The sequence below is a fragment of the Micrasema longulum genome, unplaced genomic scaffold, assembly GCF_059751315.1.
Source record: "Micrasema longulum isolate JH-2025_06_02 unplaced genomic scaffold, ASM5975131v1 h1tg002645l, whole genome shotgun sequence".
Taxonomy (NCBI): domain Eukaryota; kingdom Metazoa; phylum Arthropoda; class Insecta; order Trichoptera; family Brachycentridae; genus Micrasema; species Micrasema longulum.
Genome location: NW_028279780.1, coordinates 1 through 13,663, shown reverse-complemented (window position 1 = coordinate 13,663; position 13,663 = coordinate 1). Strand labels below are relative to the sequence as shown.

The window sequence follows — 13,663 nt, the reverse complement described above, 5'->3', positions numbered from 1 at the left end:
ATCTTTAACAAAAAGCTTTGGTCACACATCAAAAGAAAAGTACAGAACAAAAACATTAAAAATACCTTATTTTTATAAGAGATACATTCTTGTACTATTAGTGCCTGACGGAATGTTGGAAAATCATAACTTTTTTCTCATTTCAGTGTTTTTCAGAAACATTTTTTTTTTTTTTATTGATAAAAAAATATTTGCATTCTTATTTGGCGGTCACTTTTAGATAGGTACACGTATATAACCGCGTTAAAATAAATCGAAAAATGCTGATACCGCTTATTATAAATAACGTAGAGTTTATTTTAAAAAACACGATAAAACTCATTTTCTCTCTTTTATTTTTTTGACAAAATGCGCTTTAATGATTTGGTGGATGTAAAAAACGACACTAAAGTTATGTATAAGTGCGCCGCAAATTTCTCACCTCTAATCCAATGTCCTAAACCATACCAAATTTTAATAAGGGTGACATAAAATTCCTACAACAATTATTAAGGTCTTATTCTTATTCTTGAAAAATTGGAATCAGTACCGAACAAGCTTCTGATGATACTGCGACCAGATCTATTGTGACAAGTCTCCGTAAATCAAATAGTTCTTGCGCTCCAAGCCTTTGAAGAGCCGGGTTTATTAAGGTGTATAAATTATATGTTTCTCATTATCTTATTTTGGCTCTAGACTCTTAACTCCAGTTTTAGTTACAATGTCCTTGTAACAAGAGTCTAAATTCAAATTTGATTTATTTTTTTTAATAAAAAGGAAATACTTAAGTTTTTACTATTTACTAAAATATAAAAAAATTCAGACCATTTTCTAAAAGTCGTAAATAAGTTGGGCTGGAAAATTGGAAATCGAGTTATGGTAGAGTGGGATTAGAAACATGGACCTTTGGCCCGTGAGTCCACAATATTATAACAGGACCACAACCCGGCTCGAGAGTAGTAACAAAAAAAAAAATTTTTTTTACTACTACTTATTCGTAGCTCCATCATCATCATTACCTTTCCGCACCTAATGGTGCATAGAGCACTAAATTGGTACACAAATTGCAGCGCATCTTGATCATTTTTGTAACATGAAGGTAAGATGATCGGTCTTACGCTACATGTACCAGTTATAGGACTATAAAATATTCTGGCGTGAAAACTCCCTTTTTAATCAATATTTAGTATTAACCATGTCGGGGATCGAACTCGCAGCTTAGCGTAACTTAAATAATGCATTTCATCAGTTACACATAAAAAATAAAACTGAATTTCACGAAATCATGTCGTAACGTTTTAACGGAAGAAATAAAACTTAATGACTTTTTCTACGTCCAATACCTACCTCACGTAATGATAACACGATGCTCTAATATGAGTAATTTTTATAATACGTCTCGTGATTACGAATCCGCGATCATTTTAAGAACTAGACATCACTCAATCAGCACATCAATGTGCCTCGAACAACTGGCCCCGATCTCTCGTTTCTTTTTCACTCAATTAAAAGTTGACTTTTTTAACTCGTGTATTTCAGCCATTGAGTGTGTAGTGATGGACTTTACAAACGAGATATAGTTGGACATCACGTGGGTGAAATGGGAAACGACAGTTTTATAAACGTCTGTTAAATCACAAGTGGGACGGTATTATTTCATTAATAATATAGGTACATGTTTATTCAAACAACAATAAATATTTTTACCCTATTTAAAGAGGTTTTTTAATTAAAAAAATGGTTTAATAATGATATAATAGTCCAATTTGTATTATTTACGTCATGAAAATTTTAATGTACTGTTAAGCTTCATTGAAATTGGCAGTTTCATAAATCGGTTCTTTGAGAGTGATGAACAATAAGAAAAATATTTTGTTAATAATTCCCTTTAGGCAATTTTGTAGAGATATTAATACAACAGAAAATAAGGGATAAACTAATAACTCCCTACTAACAAGATAATCCGTAATGTGTCGAGGCATAACCCATTAACTACGTTTAAAAAAAATAAACACAAAAGTAATCCATCATTTAATTTTTCAGTTAGCTCATTAAAATCATTTTGTTTCAAGAGTTTTTGGGCTAAAAAAGTATCTTACCTTGAGTGCGCAGAAGATGCAAGCATTCCCCATACATGCGTGTCCAGAAAGCTCCCGAAAGCTTCTTCGAAAAATGTCGAGGTGCCATAATACCTGCAAGAAATTACATAAGCCGTATTATTTACTTTTCCATTATTACAAGTTTTCACAAGACAATTACATAAACTATTGTATCCCACCAACACAGATTGATAAAATATTTTGATTAGTTGAACGCTCCCCATTTAATTTCATCATAAAATATTACTACGAAAAGCACATGTGTTGAAAGCATATGGAACATACGACACGCGACAGCATTTTGCTTTCGGGGATATATTTTTTTATGAATAGATTGTTTTCTATAAGGCCTTCCAAAACCCCTAGCATTTAAAATGCACTATTGTCCTTCAACAAGTTACAGGTGTCTTTGTTACTCCGTACCCTTTGTTTGCGTGTAAAATGTATTTTGATATACTGCCGGTAGCACCTGTCGCGAAACTTGTATATTGTTTGACTACGTCACGTTGGCGTTGTACTTAAGGGAGCAAGTAATAGGGGATCATTTGAGTTTCCCCATAAATACACTGATGATTCACTAATAGAACACGCACCTCATAAATTAAATTGCTTAAATTAACTATTTCAAGGTGAGTTTATTTTTTACCGCCGGAACACCCGACACCTCGACTCAAGTATTAGAATAATTATACTTAACTGTCAACCGAGGTGCCAATTTCATTTTTACATTATCTTTTTCACGAAAGGGTGCGCTTTATATGTTGTCTTATGTGTTTATAATAATTGTTTATCATCATAAAATTCCAAGAGATACATTTAATAAAACCAAATATTTGGGTTGAAATAATTTACTTGAATTCAATTTTGGAGCTACTTTCTGTAAGTCGTAAATAACTGAGTTAGAAAAATAATAAAGAAGTCAATAAAATGCATATCTTTTTAATTACTTTTCTTCTATACTTGACTCTTTTACTATAAATCTTTTATTACTTTTTTTACTATACATTACTTTTATTGAGTTTAACCATAAAAATTCACTATGTTTTCTTTATATAATGTAACTTTGTGTTCAACTTTAATTTTGTACAAATTGGCTACGACCGTTAGTTATAATAATAAATAAATAAATGTTTCTGAATAAAAAAATACACGGAAATTAAATCAGATCAGGAGAGTATTTCTCCTATCGACGCATACAATAATTTCTAATTATTTTTTAAATACTAACCAAATACCTTTAAAAAAACACAATTAAACAACTTAGATAAAAATTCACAATTTTACATAGCAGTTTATTTGATGTTAATAAATAACGGTTTTTTCTTGTAAGTAGTGTTATAAATTTGTCAAGCGTTCGAAGCAAATTAGCCTTAATAGCAGGCCTATGGTTCAATTGTCAGAAACTTGTTGGATTTCATTAAAAAGTACCGAAATGAAACAATATTTAAGAGTTCTGAAAAACCAAACTAAATTGGATGAATATATTATTTGAACAGATATACTCAGCCGACCCAAGAGGATAATTAGGGATATTAGGCGATATGGTGATAGGTAAACGTACTTCTTGCGGTAGTTTATTATTTCAGTAAGGTGAATAGTATCTATTTAGATTTCGTTACGCATAATGTAATTGAGCAGTGTTATTAATATGCAAGTTTCTAACAGTACGAATCCTGCTTTTATTAATGTTTCCTGCTCTGAGTTACGCGAAAGCGTAATGTAAAATTATACCAAAGAAAGAAACTAAATTTTCACACTCCTTTCACTAGAGCATGTCGTATTGATAAATAATCAAATAAAACCTTTGATAAACACAAACTGAAGCATACATTTTAATGAAAACCAGTATTGCAGAGTTATTAATTAGATACCGTGTAAACTGTATTATTAAAGATTAGTGAATTTAAATTCTTGGGAGTCTCAATACTAATTTATTCTCACACTCGAAAAATGTTGTTCAGTGCCAATTCTCTACATACATTTTGTTAGTTACAAGTCTGTTGAAAGATGGCTAAATATGAAATATCCTTTTTAAGCATATTAAGTTTTACATTATTTATTTATTTATTTAGAGACATTGTCCCTTTGTACAATTCATAGATTATTATATATTTAACACTGGATTTTTCAGCATATTGTGCTAAAAGGTTATGATAAAAAAATCTTAAACCTAAATTCCGATTTTTCAGAGCTTGCCTTCAACGTTTATAAAAAAATACATATAATCATGTTTTACCATCTCTCAACAGAAGTATGAAATCATATGATATGTTATAAATTCACATCTATGTTGGAAAAGCAAAATTTACCCAGCGACATGTAGAAACTTAACAGAAGAGCCAATTGAGGTTTTTTTTTAATTAATAAAAAAATCTCATCTATCCCTATTATGTTAGCGTGATTCCTGCATAATTTAAATAAAAAAATAAAGTATGTTTTTTTATTAATAATTAAAAAAACACTCTTAACATTATTAGCTCTTCTGTAAAGTTGGCTACATGTCGTTTAGTGAAATTTGCTTTTCCAACGTCAACATGTTTTTATTTTGAGATTTTGTTTCGTATGGAGAAAACATCAACGATCGGTAACTAATGCAACCTTAAACATTTATCAGAGCTGCTAGTTATTTATTACCACGTTTTATTTAATAATTGATATTTTAGTTTTAACAATAATAAAATTTTGCACAAATGATACAATTTCCGTATCATTTGCAAAAAACGGATTTTTTCAACATTCTAATTGTTTCTAGATTGATTCACCGCATCAGTGCGGACCATAACGTGCGAGAGTATCCTTTATCATATTTCATGAGTAGATATTATAATAATGCATATATGAAGCCTTTTATAGTGACACAATATGATGGAATGCTACGCTACAACGCTATCACTCCGGTAACATTTTGTTGATATACAAGTACCTAGCTACCTACTTCATACACACGTTTCGCTCTACATTTATTGCTGCATAACTTAGATTACAAAATCATAACGAAGGGCCGAATTATAATGTATAATACGATGAATAAATACTTTTGTTTAATTTTGTAGCCTTGATGGTTTGATACTATATTTAATTTCTTAATTAGCTACGTTTCTGCGTCCCTAAATCATAAAATCCATAAAAATCATTGAGTTTTTGGAGAGTGGATCTCCTTCTTTTATGGATTTTCTGGATTTTTTCCTACAATTTGAATACACAAACTTTTTTGAAAATCAGATTCATTGCTTTATTTTTACAGTTTCAGAAATGATCGAACTATTCCTATTCTAATTTTTTTAATGAAACTATATTAACTACACTGCCCAATGTAGACGATCTGCTACATACCGACAATCGGAGTATAAACGTGATTTCAAACATTTTCATTACTCGGCGACTAATGTATTTATATACTTTTTTTATAGTTTATTTCAAAAATCGCCACCGAGATCAAACTGATATAATTTGAAAAAAAAGTTAGTTGCACGTTTTCCGTCAAAAGTGTAATTCAGCTAATATTCAAACGGCGATTTCTTTGTATTTTTTAAAGTTATAATTGTTTTCGCAACTTTCACTGTCATATACATAAATGTTCATAATTAACTTTATTTCATATTTTTCTAATATTTCTGCATTTTTGAACCTTTTATGCTGGATGTTGCATATTGTCTACATACCTAAAAAATAAAACATTAAAAAATCAAATAAGAATTTTTATTTTTTTTCCTTTGTATCTAGATAATAAAAAACATACGCAAATATTTATTTTAGTTAGAATTAAGGATACCATAAAAAATATGGAGTTCTGTTTCTATAATTAATTATTTTTAAGTATTCATAATGTCAATTATGCCTAGTAAGGCAAGTGAGTAGTAGTAACTCAAAAAAATATATTGGGGACAAATTTAAAATCAACCTTAAAAACCATATTTATGATGACCACAAATAACCAAACGAGACAATATGACTAGACCCTTTAATATTTCTTATATAACCATAACGGGTTTTTAAAAATTATAAATAAATTCTTTTTTTAAAAAACTTATTAATGTAGGTGCAATAATCTCCATGGTACGAATTACAGAATATAGCAATGTGATTATGCTGCGGTTTGTGACAGATACAACTGTTTTGTGTAATTCTGTCTTTCGTCACAGTAACAACCGATAGGTTTATACAGCTGCAATAGACCTTTCAATGGAATGTTTATAATTATACAAGTCTCAATCGTAATTATCCTTTTCCTATTCAAGTAGACATTTTCTCAATCTAACGCGTTCAATAAAAGCCGACAAGGTATTATCCAAGTCAGTTTTATAAAACAGATACTCAATAGCAGACAATGAAGCATATTTCCTTATAAGAACACATCGTGTACTTTATATTCTTCATACTGAGAATAGAATAGAAACATTTCCTGCACAAATTGTAGAACGAAATATTGTAGGATAAACTATGACTTCAATTTGTACAACTTACATACTCCTAGAAATGAGGCGGTAAATACTGTAAAAAGCTATTGGAAATTGCGCTGTAGAAACATTTTATTTATTTCATTCATTCATAAATAAAGTTGATTCGTATTTATTTATTGTAATACTTAAAACTTAGAGAATTTGATTTTATCTCTCTCCTAAAAAAATAAATATTTAAATTTACAAATACTCATATACAATCAGACGAAATAATTATTGACCTAAAGAAGAGATGAAGAAGGTGATTCAAATATAATATTTATTTATGCAGGTATTTTCTCAAAGGATTTTAATTGAAGATCATAAATTGAAATTATTCAGGTGTACTACATATGTATGGTTCAGTGCATTACCGTTGTGTGCGCTGATGTTTACGTGCATTGTTCATGTAATACATAATTAAAATCTCATAAAATGTACGTTTATTTCTTTTCTAAATGATAAATACATATTTCTTACAAAATAAATAATTATCACTTTACAAAAAAAAATATAGTTTTTTTAAAAATATTGATGGAATAAAAAAAACAACAATGTAAATTGAAATTACATCTTCTGAAATAGTATGGGAAAAATGTAAATCAAGCGTTCAAACTAATTTAAATCAATGCGTTTCTAGAACCTAATGATAATATTTTTAAACTTTTTTAACATGCCCAAAAAGGATGAAAAATCTCTCAAAAAATTAAAATCACTAGTAGAATTTTGAAAATGTAATTGTCTTAGATACCAAATTCCGTTTGAAAAGCAAAAACGCAGTGACGTGATTTAAATATCTTAGTTGTTTCCATTCGTTATTAACGATTATGCTTTGATAAGCCATTATTTAATTCAACCAGACGATCTGGTTAATAAAAGCACCAGAGTAAATCTGTAAGATCTTCTTTAATCCGTGAAGATATTCACGGTATGGTGAAGATTTGCTTTTATTAGCTATTCAAAACACAAGTAGTACAATGCATTCGCAGTAGTTCGACCAATTAATACAATTCTAATTTTCAATGTCTTGACGAAAGTAACTGAAATCAAATAGCGGATTTTCCTAAAGAATGTTTATTTGGTTTTACTCCGCAAAGGAAGTCAGTTTTTGTTCAAATATTACATAGAAATTTTTATGTGTATTTAAAATCCGCAAATACTAAATATTTGTCTATATTTTTTAAGCAAACTTCCGTTACTTTTATAATTGAAAGACTGGTAAAATAACAAGTTTAGTGTCAATGCTTTCAAAAATATATGCATTCATCATATCATTTCTGTATTTTTACGTTTTATACAAGTACAGGTATATTATATAAAATTATTATTAAATTAGTTTGAAATTATCAAATAAAATCCAACACTTATTGAAAAAAAGTGTACATAAACACAAAACCAAAGCCTCATAAGATTTCCCGCCATTTTGTATCGAATGAAGCCTCTTAAATTCGAATAGCTCAGACCACAAGTTCTATAGAATCTCTATACTGCCCATTACACGATATCAAAATCAAAAGCATTATATTCATCCCTCTCTGACCAATCCTCGTGTACGATGTCAGAGGGAACAGCAACACTGCAGACCACTGCTTCATCTCGTTTCGTAAGAGACTCCAAGGTTTCGTCGAGTTCAAAGGCACGTCATAAAACGGTTAAATGTCTCCTATGCGGTTGCAGTATTGCCGAATAATTTATGTTAAGTACTTATGCTAATGTGGCGTCAAGTTGTCGTGAACTTTCAACTTGATATTGTTGAATATCTGACGACTCTTGAACAACGGCTGTGCTTTCTAAGAATCGTACAAAATTGTGTAGTCTTAATGACAGAGAGACAAATCATATCCGAAAATAATGCCCTGATTTATCTCAAGGTGGGGAAATATTACGTAGGTAATGTTATATGATTTATATAAAAGTACCTAGATAAGTATGGTTTACTACGATACTTTTAACTCTCAACTGGTAAATTTTGAGGCGTGAGGAGATAATAAAATTCTATAAAGATATGATTCACGAAACGAGTTTGTTTCCAGCCAGCCTAGACTTTTATATCGATTACCGTGTCTATCTGTCAATTAATTGAAACAACAAAATATGCAGACAAAGTAAGTGCAAATATTAACCATTGCAGTATTGTTAGTGTCTTGCTCTACATGTAACTCGGTCTAACTAGTCGGGGTCAAAGCGGAAGACAATAACTGTAGCAGACTCCGAAGAAATAGTACCTACTCGAGTCTTTGTAGAACATGACTCATTCTAGGTACCTAGGTACCTATTGTACGAGATAATGAAGGCACTATATAGTAATTAACATAGGTATACGTAAATATATTTAGAATATTTATGTATTTATATGTATATGTACATGTATACTAAGTTTTTTCTACCTTTGCAGTCGTAGAAGTCGGTAGAATGAATCTTAAAAACTGAAGAAGATTATTATATTTTTATGTTTGATATTAGAATTGAATAAATAAGTATAATTCTTCAAAAATATTATCAGCATACATAGCTTTTTGAAACACGAAAAGTCTAACAACATATCGAAACAGAAAAATATAAATATATTGTACTTTCAATATTGCTAGAATTGTGAGAATAATCCATTTGTAATGGTTTTGTTTACACTACTGGTGATTTATCAATTTGTTAAAACACCAAATAAAAATATTTTTGTTCGTTGTTTTACGATTTTAAGGAAATAGATTTTTGCGGCTACACTCGAACATTGGATATTTTTTTCGTTAAATAAATCGATTAAAATAATTGTTTATTTTATGAAAACACACTGAAATCATTTCAAATATTTTTTTGAGAATGTAGTAAATCTCAGCGCATCGTGTAGTGAGAGTTGGCGGTTACAGGTGGGTTTAACTTCATAAACAAGCTTTCAGTTCAAACTTACCTTGCAGGTTTGGTAAAGTGCACTGTTTTGTTCTGTTTTCCCTTTCGTCATGACTGCAGTCGATTGAAAATCCCACTCAAATTCACGACAACATGTTAAACTTCAATTCAGTCACAGTTTTGCGCTTTTCACCGCGAGTTTTCTTTCACTTTTCACTTATTAAAGTCGGAAAATTCGACAGTACGGCGCGAGCAGTGTTTATTATTTAGTAGAAGGCTTTCGTATGGAGAGCTGACGTAGATGTATATGGCGACCAGCGCGGTGCGGTGACGGGAAACAGAACTAAAATCGGGCAGCCATTTTGTCGAAGGTGCATGGGCCGGGCCGTTGTTACGAAAGGTAGATTCGAATTCAGGTACCTCCGGTGCCTACCTTTGCTTAAATAGACGACTCGTATAAATTTTCTCACTTTTATTATAATAATGTTAATATATAATAGAAGTAGGTAGTAATGAAATAAATATTCTGGCATAAACTCGGTAAATTTAATCAAAATAAATACAAATACATTCCGCAAGAATTTTTAAATTACATTGTTGCGTATATTTATTGTACCTACAAAGATTGCGTTTATTGATACCAAATATATAACAAGAAGATAGAGAGAATAGAAAACCACGCTACTCTATTTTTTAAATATAATTTTATAACTATGCTTAGTTTTTTAATTGTCTTTATTTTATGCATTTTCGTGTAATTTTTGATGTTGTGGTAAAATACTTATAGGCAACAGAATATAAAGCAGACATGTTTTTACCTGTTATTAGATACTTAGATATACAACAAATAAGCTTTTTTCGTTTTATCACAAAACACTCTTAAAATTGTCAAGTTTGTAAGTGAAAATTCTTGATGGAAGTTCATTGTAATTTATTATATAAATAAAAGACGAGTGATACTTTAATCCACAAATTTGGAATATCCAGTGACCGGTTTCATCGCTTAGATTAATAGATTAAAAAATAAACCCGACGTAGAATTATTTAATGAACAGATAACACACGTGCATTCTCCATTACTTTACCCATTGTAATATATTTTTACTAATGACTTTTTACCCTTTGTTTTTCAGAAATCATTATTTACAAAAATCACACTCACGAAGGATGAGACACTAAAAATAAAATAAAATACTTAAACTCATTAAAATAGCATTATATCATCTCATTAGTTAACCCGAAAAAAAAATTGATTATGATCCTTAAGACAAAAATAACTTTATTTAATTTACTTTCATATAACTTTGAATAATCTATCCTTACCTCTGTTTTGTATAAATACATTGAACTCCTAAATAAAGATACCAGTCTCGAAGATGTCGCGAAAGCGATGAAACCGGTCACTAGATATTCCAAATTTGTGGATTAAAGTATCACTATTCTTTTATTTATCTAATAAAAAACTCTTAAAATTAATTAATTAATATTATATAATTGGGTATGTAGAATTCACTGACGTTTTAAATTTAAAGGCTGTATTCCATTTTGTGATATTTTTATCATATTTTTTTTACTAGGGCAAAAAAAGTTTAAGAGATAAAATCAAAAATTAATTTTCCGCACAAATTTTATTTTAAATATTATTTTAGTTGGTTAATGGGTAGTTTTTTTTAAAGATGATTGTTTTTCCTCACGAGCCGCCAATCTAATAGCGCTGTAGAAATTTCCCTACTGCCTGTACATAAAAAGTAGAGAAGAGGTACCAAAACGGAAGATCGAACGATAGACAGTGCGGCAACCACGATGTCGTGGAGGGGGGGAAGGGGTGGCTGGTACGCGAGGGAAGGGGAAAGGTAGGGAAGTAACCGAGCGTGGCCATTTTCGATGGCCAGTGTTTTAGCTCTTCTGTTTCTGGGACTGGGGTGTAGTACGCTGTACACAATTCATTGTCTCATTTACGAAGATACGCTGCACTGCTTTTGGAGGGGTGTCTCCTATCTAATGATAGGTAGGTACTCATTTTGAATACCATTTGCCATTTTATGGGAATAAAATCCCCGCCTGGCGCGTTTGGCTACCATGCACCGGGTCATTCTAACACTTCTTGGTCTACCTGAAAGTTTACACTAAGTAACTGTGTAAAATTAGAGTAAATATCACCTAAATTTGTATTTCATTTTGATTATTTATTATATACGCCTTCACTCGTTTGCGAGTGATTTTGTCATATTGATTAATCATATTATCAATTAATCATATTGATTAAGTCGGAAATAGAATTCATGCATCGCGCTTACAAAGCTAACATGAAAATTGTTTGCGTATTGGTATAGTGGTAAGTTTATTTAGAATACACGAGATCCCAGTTTAATTACCAGCAAAATTAAAGAATTATGAAATCTTAATTTTTAAATGTGCTTTTCACTGCAACGTTTAGCAGACTTTTTCCATAATCTGAAGATTAAACTGATTATCTTGAAAAAGTGTTACAATTTATCAATATTATTTAGTAGCAATTATTGTAGGGTAGAGCGGACTCTTAAGTAACACGGGTCCAAAGTAACAACGCCCTTCCCTGCTCTCCTGTAAATAATACCGAGAAACCGACAGTCCCTGACTGTTTAGCGAAGTCTATTCTATAGTTAGTAGAATTAGCATAATAATTACTGGTGCCAAAAATGTTACTATGGATCACGTTCTTTTACTAAATCTTTACAGAACGTTGTAATTTTTGCCATTTGCAGATATGCATGACAAGATTTGATGAGCGAAAGTAAGAGACATTAGTCTCTCCCTGTCTACTAATTCTTTATGATTACGCGTGAGGCCAAATAAGCTTCGAGCAATTCATACATTTTAACCAAAGCTGATAAATAAATGCAATTTTAATCAAATATATGTGAAACAACTTTCGGTTTCAACCGATCGGTTTCAAAGCAACACAAGCTTCTTTATCAAGGTATAATAAACTAATGAATCTTATCCTGTTTTATTTTAACACTGATTAATCGGGTTGTGGTCCTGTGGCTAGTGTCCAGGACTCAAGGGATTAAAGGTCCGTGGTTCGAATCCTACTCTACCCCAACTTGATTCCCATTTTCTAATAGTGAGTTATTTAAAACTTGTTTAAAATGGCCCTCAAAATTAAATATTTGAGTAAATCATAAGAACGCAAATATTTATTTTTATTTTAAAAAAATATATATATATATTACATCAAAACATGTGGAGCTAATAAGTCCTTTTACTATGTTGTTCTTGTATAGATGGAAAATGTAAAGTGAGAAGAATACGATCTTTAAAACTAGACAAGAGTGCACTAAAAGAAATTAGAAAACTTAAATATCTGGGAAATTAAAAGAAAAAGAAGAAAATTACCAAATTAACTTTATTTTCTTTAGTTAATGCCTCAAACATGAATTTTATAAAACATAATTTTATCTTAATACGACCAATATTTTTTTTTTTCAATCACAAAAGAAATATCCTTAATTATTTCGCAGTCAAACATATGAAATCTCCACATAATACATCAGTTACTCTCAAAAACGCCTTAACTTGAATAAACTACAGTAACTTACAATTCGTATTTCTTAATGCGGTGCAAAATAAAATTAATAAACAAAAAGAAAATGACTTTGATTGACTTACTTTCCAGACAAAGAATCAATTACATTACGAGTCTATGAAATGTTTCAAAGTGGGCTTCATCATCATTGACAAATATAAGATTGTGATTTTCTTAGTACGGATAGTTAAAATTTTTGAAGTGTGTACGTAATGAGACTCGCGTAATAATCAATTTGACCTTAATTGAATAAAAATACGATATTTCAACCATATTAAGATCCTAATGAAAAGATTGACTGATAATTACCATCCTTGACATTAAAAATATGTAGCTATCTATAATTATCCACATTGAATTCAAATGTAAAAAGTCAATAAAAACATATTATTAAACGAAGATTACGATTTACCTGAGTGATAAATTTGGTGCAGGAAATAAGGGGTAGGCCATTTTTATATTGTTTGTCGTTCAGACATGGGCTAAATAATTACTTAGTTCGATTGTAACTTCACGCTAGGTGCCTCGGGAGTCTCCCTTCACTTCACAATGGATTTTTGGGTCTTTCTACAAACATGACAATGACAGAGCAATATTCGCTCTACCCGTCCAGGACAAAAGTATAGTTGAAGAAAGGTAAAGAAAGTACCAGGTAGAATAACAGGTTGGATTAGATAAATTACCGAAGGACAGACATCTTATTTCAGGAGACACGTTTTTTTAAAACTTTTACG

The 13,663-nt window shown here is 30.5% G+C and overlaps 1 long non-coding RNA gene across 1 annotated transcript; it reads right to left on the bottom strand.

Moving 5' to 3' along the window:
* Positions 1 to 330: 330 nt before the first annotated feature.
* On the bottom strand, positions 331 to 9,670 carry LOC148271792 (uncharacterized). Its single transcript, XR_015825016.1, has 3 exons — positions 9,423 to 9,670; positions 884 to 2,171; positions 331 to 436 (listed from the first exon to the last, which is right to left on the bottom strand). It is a non-coding gene; the product is annotated as an uncharacterized LOC148271792 (long non-coding RNA).
* Between the last annotated feature and the right edge of the window lie 3,993 nt (positions 9,671 to 13,663).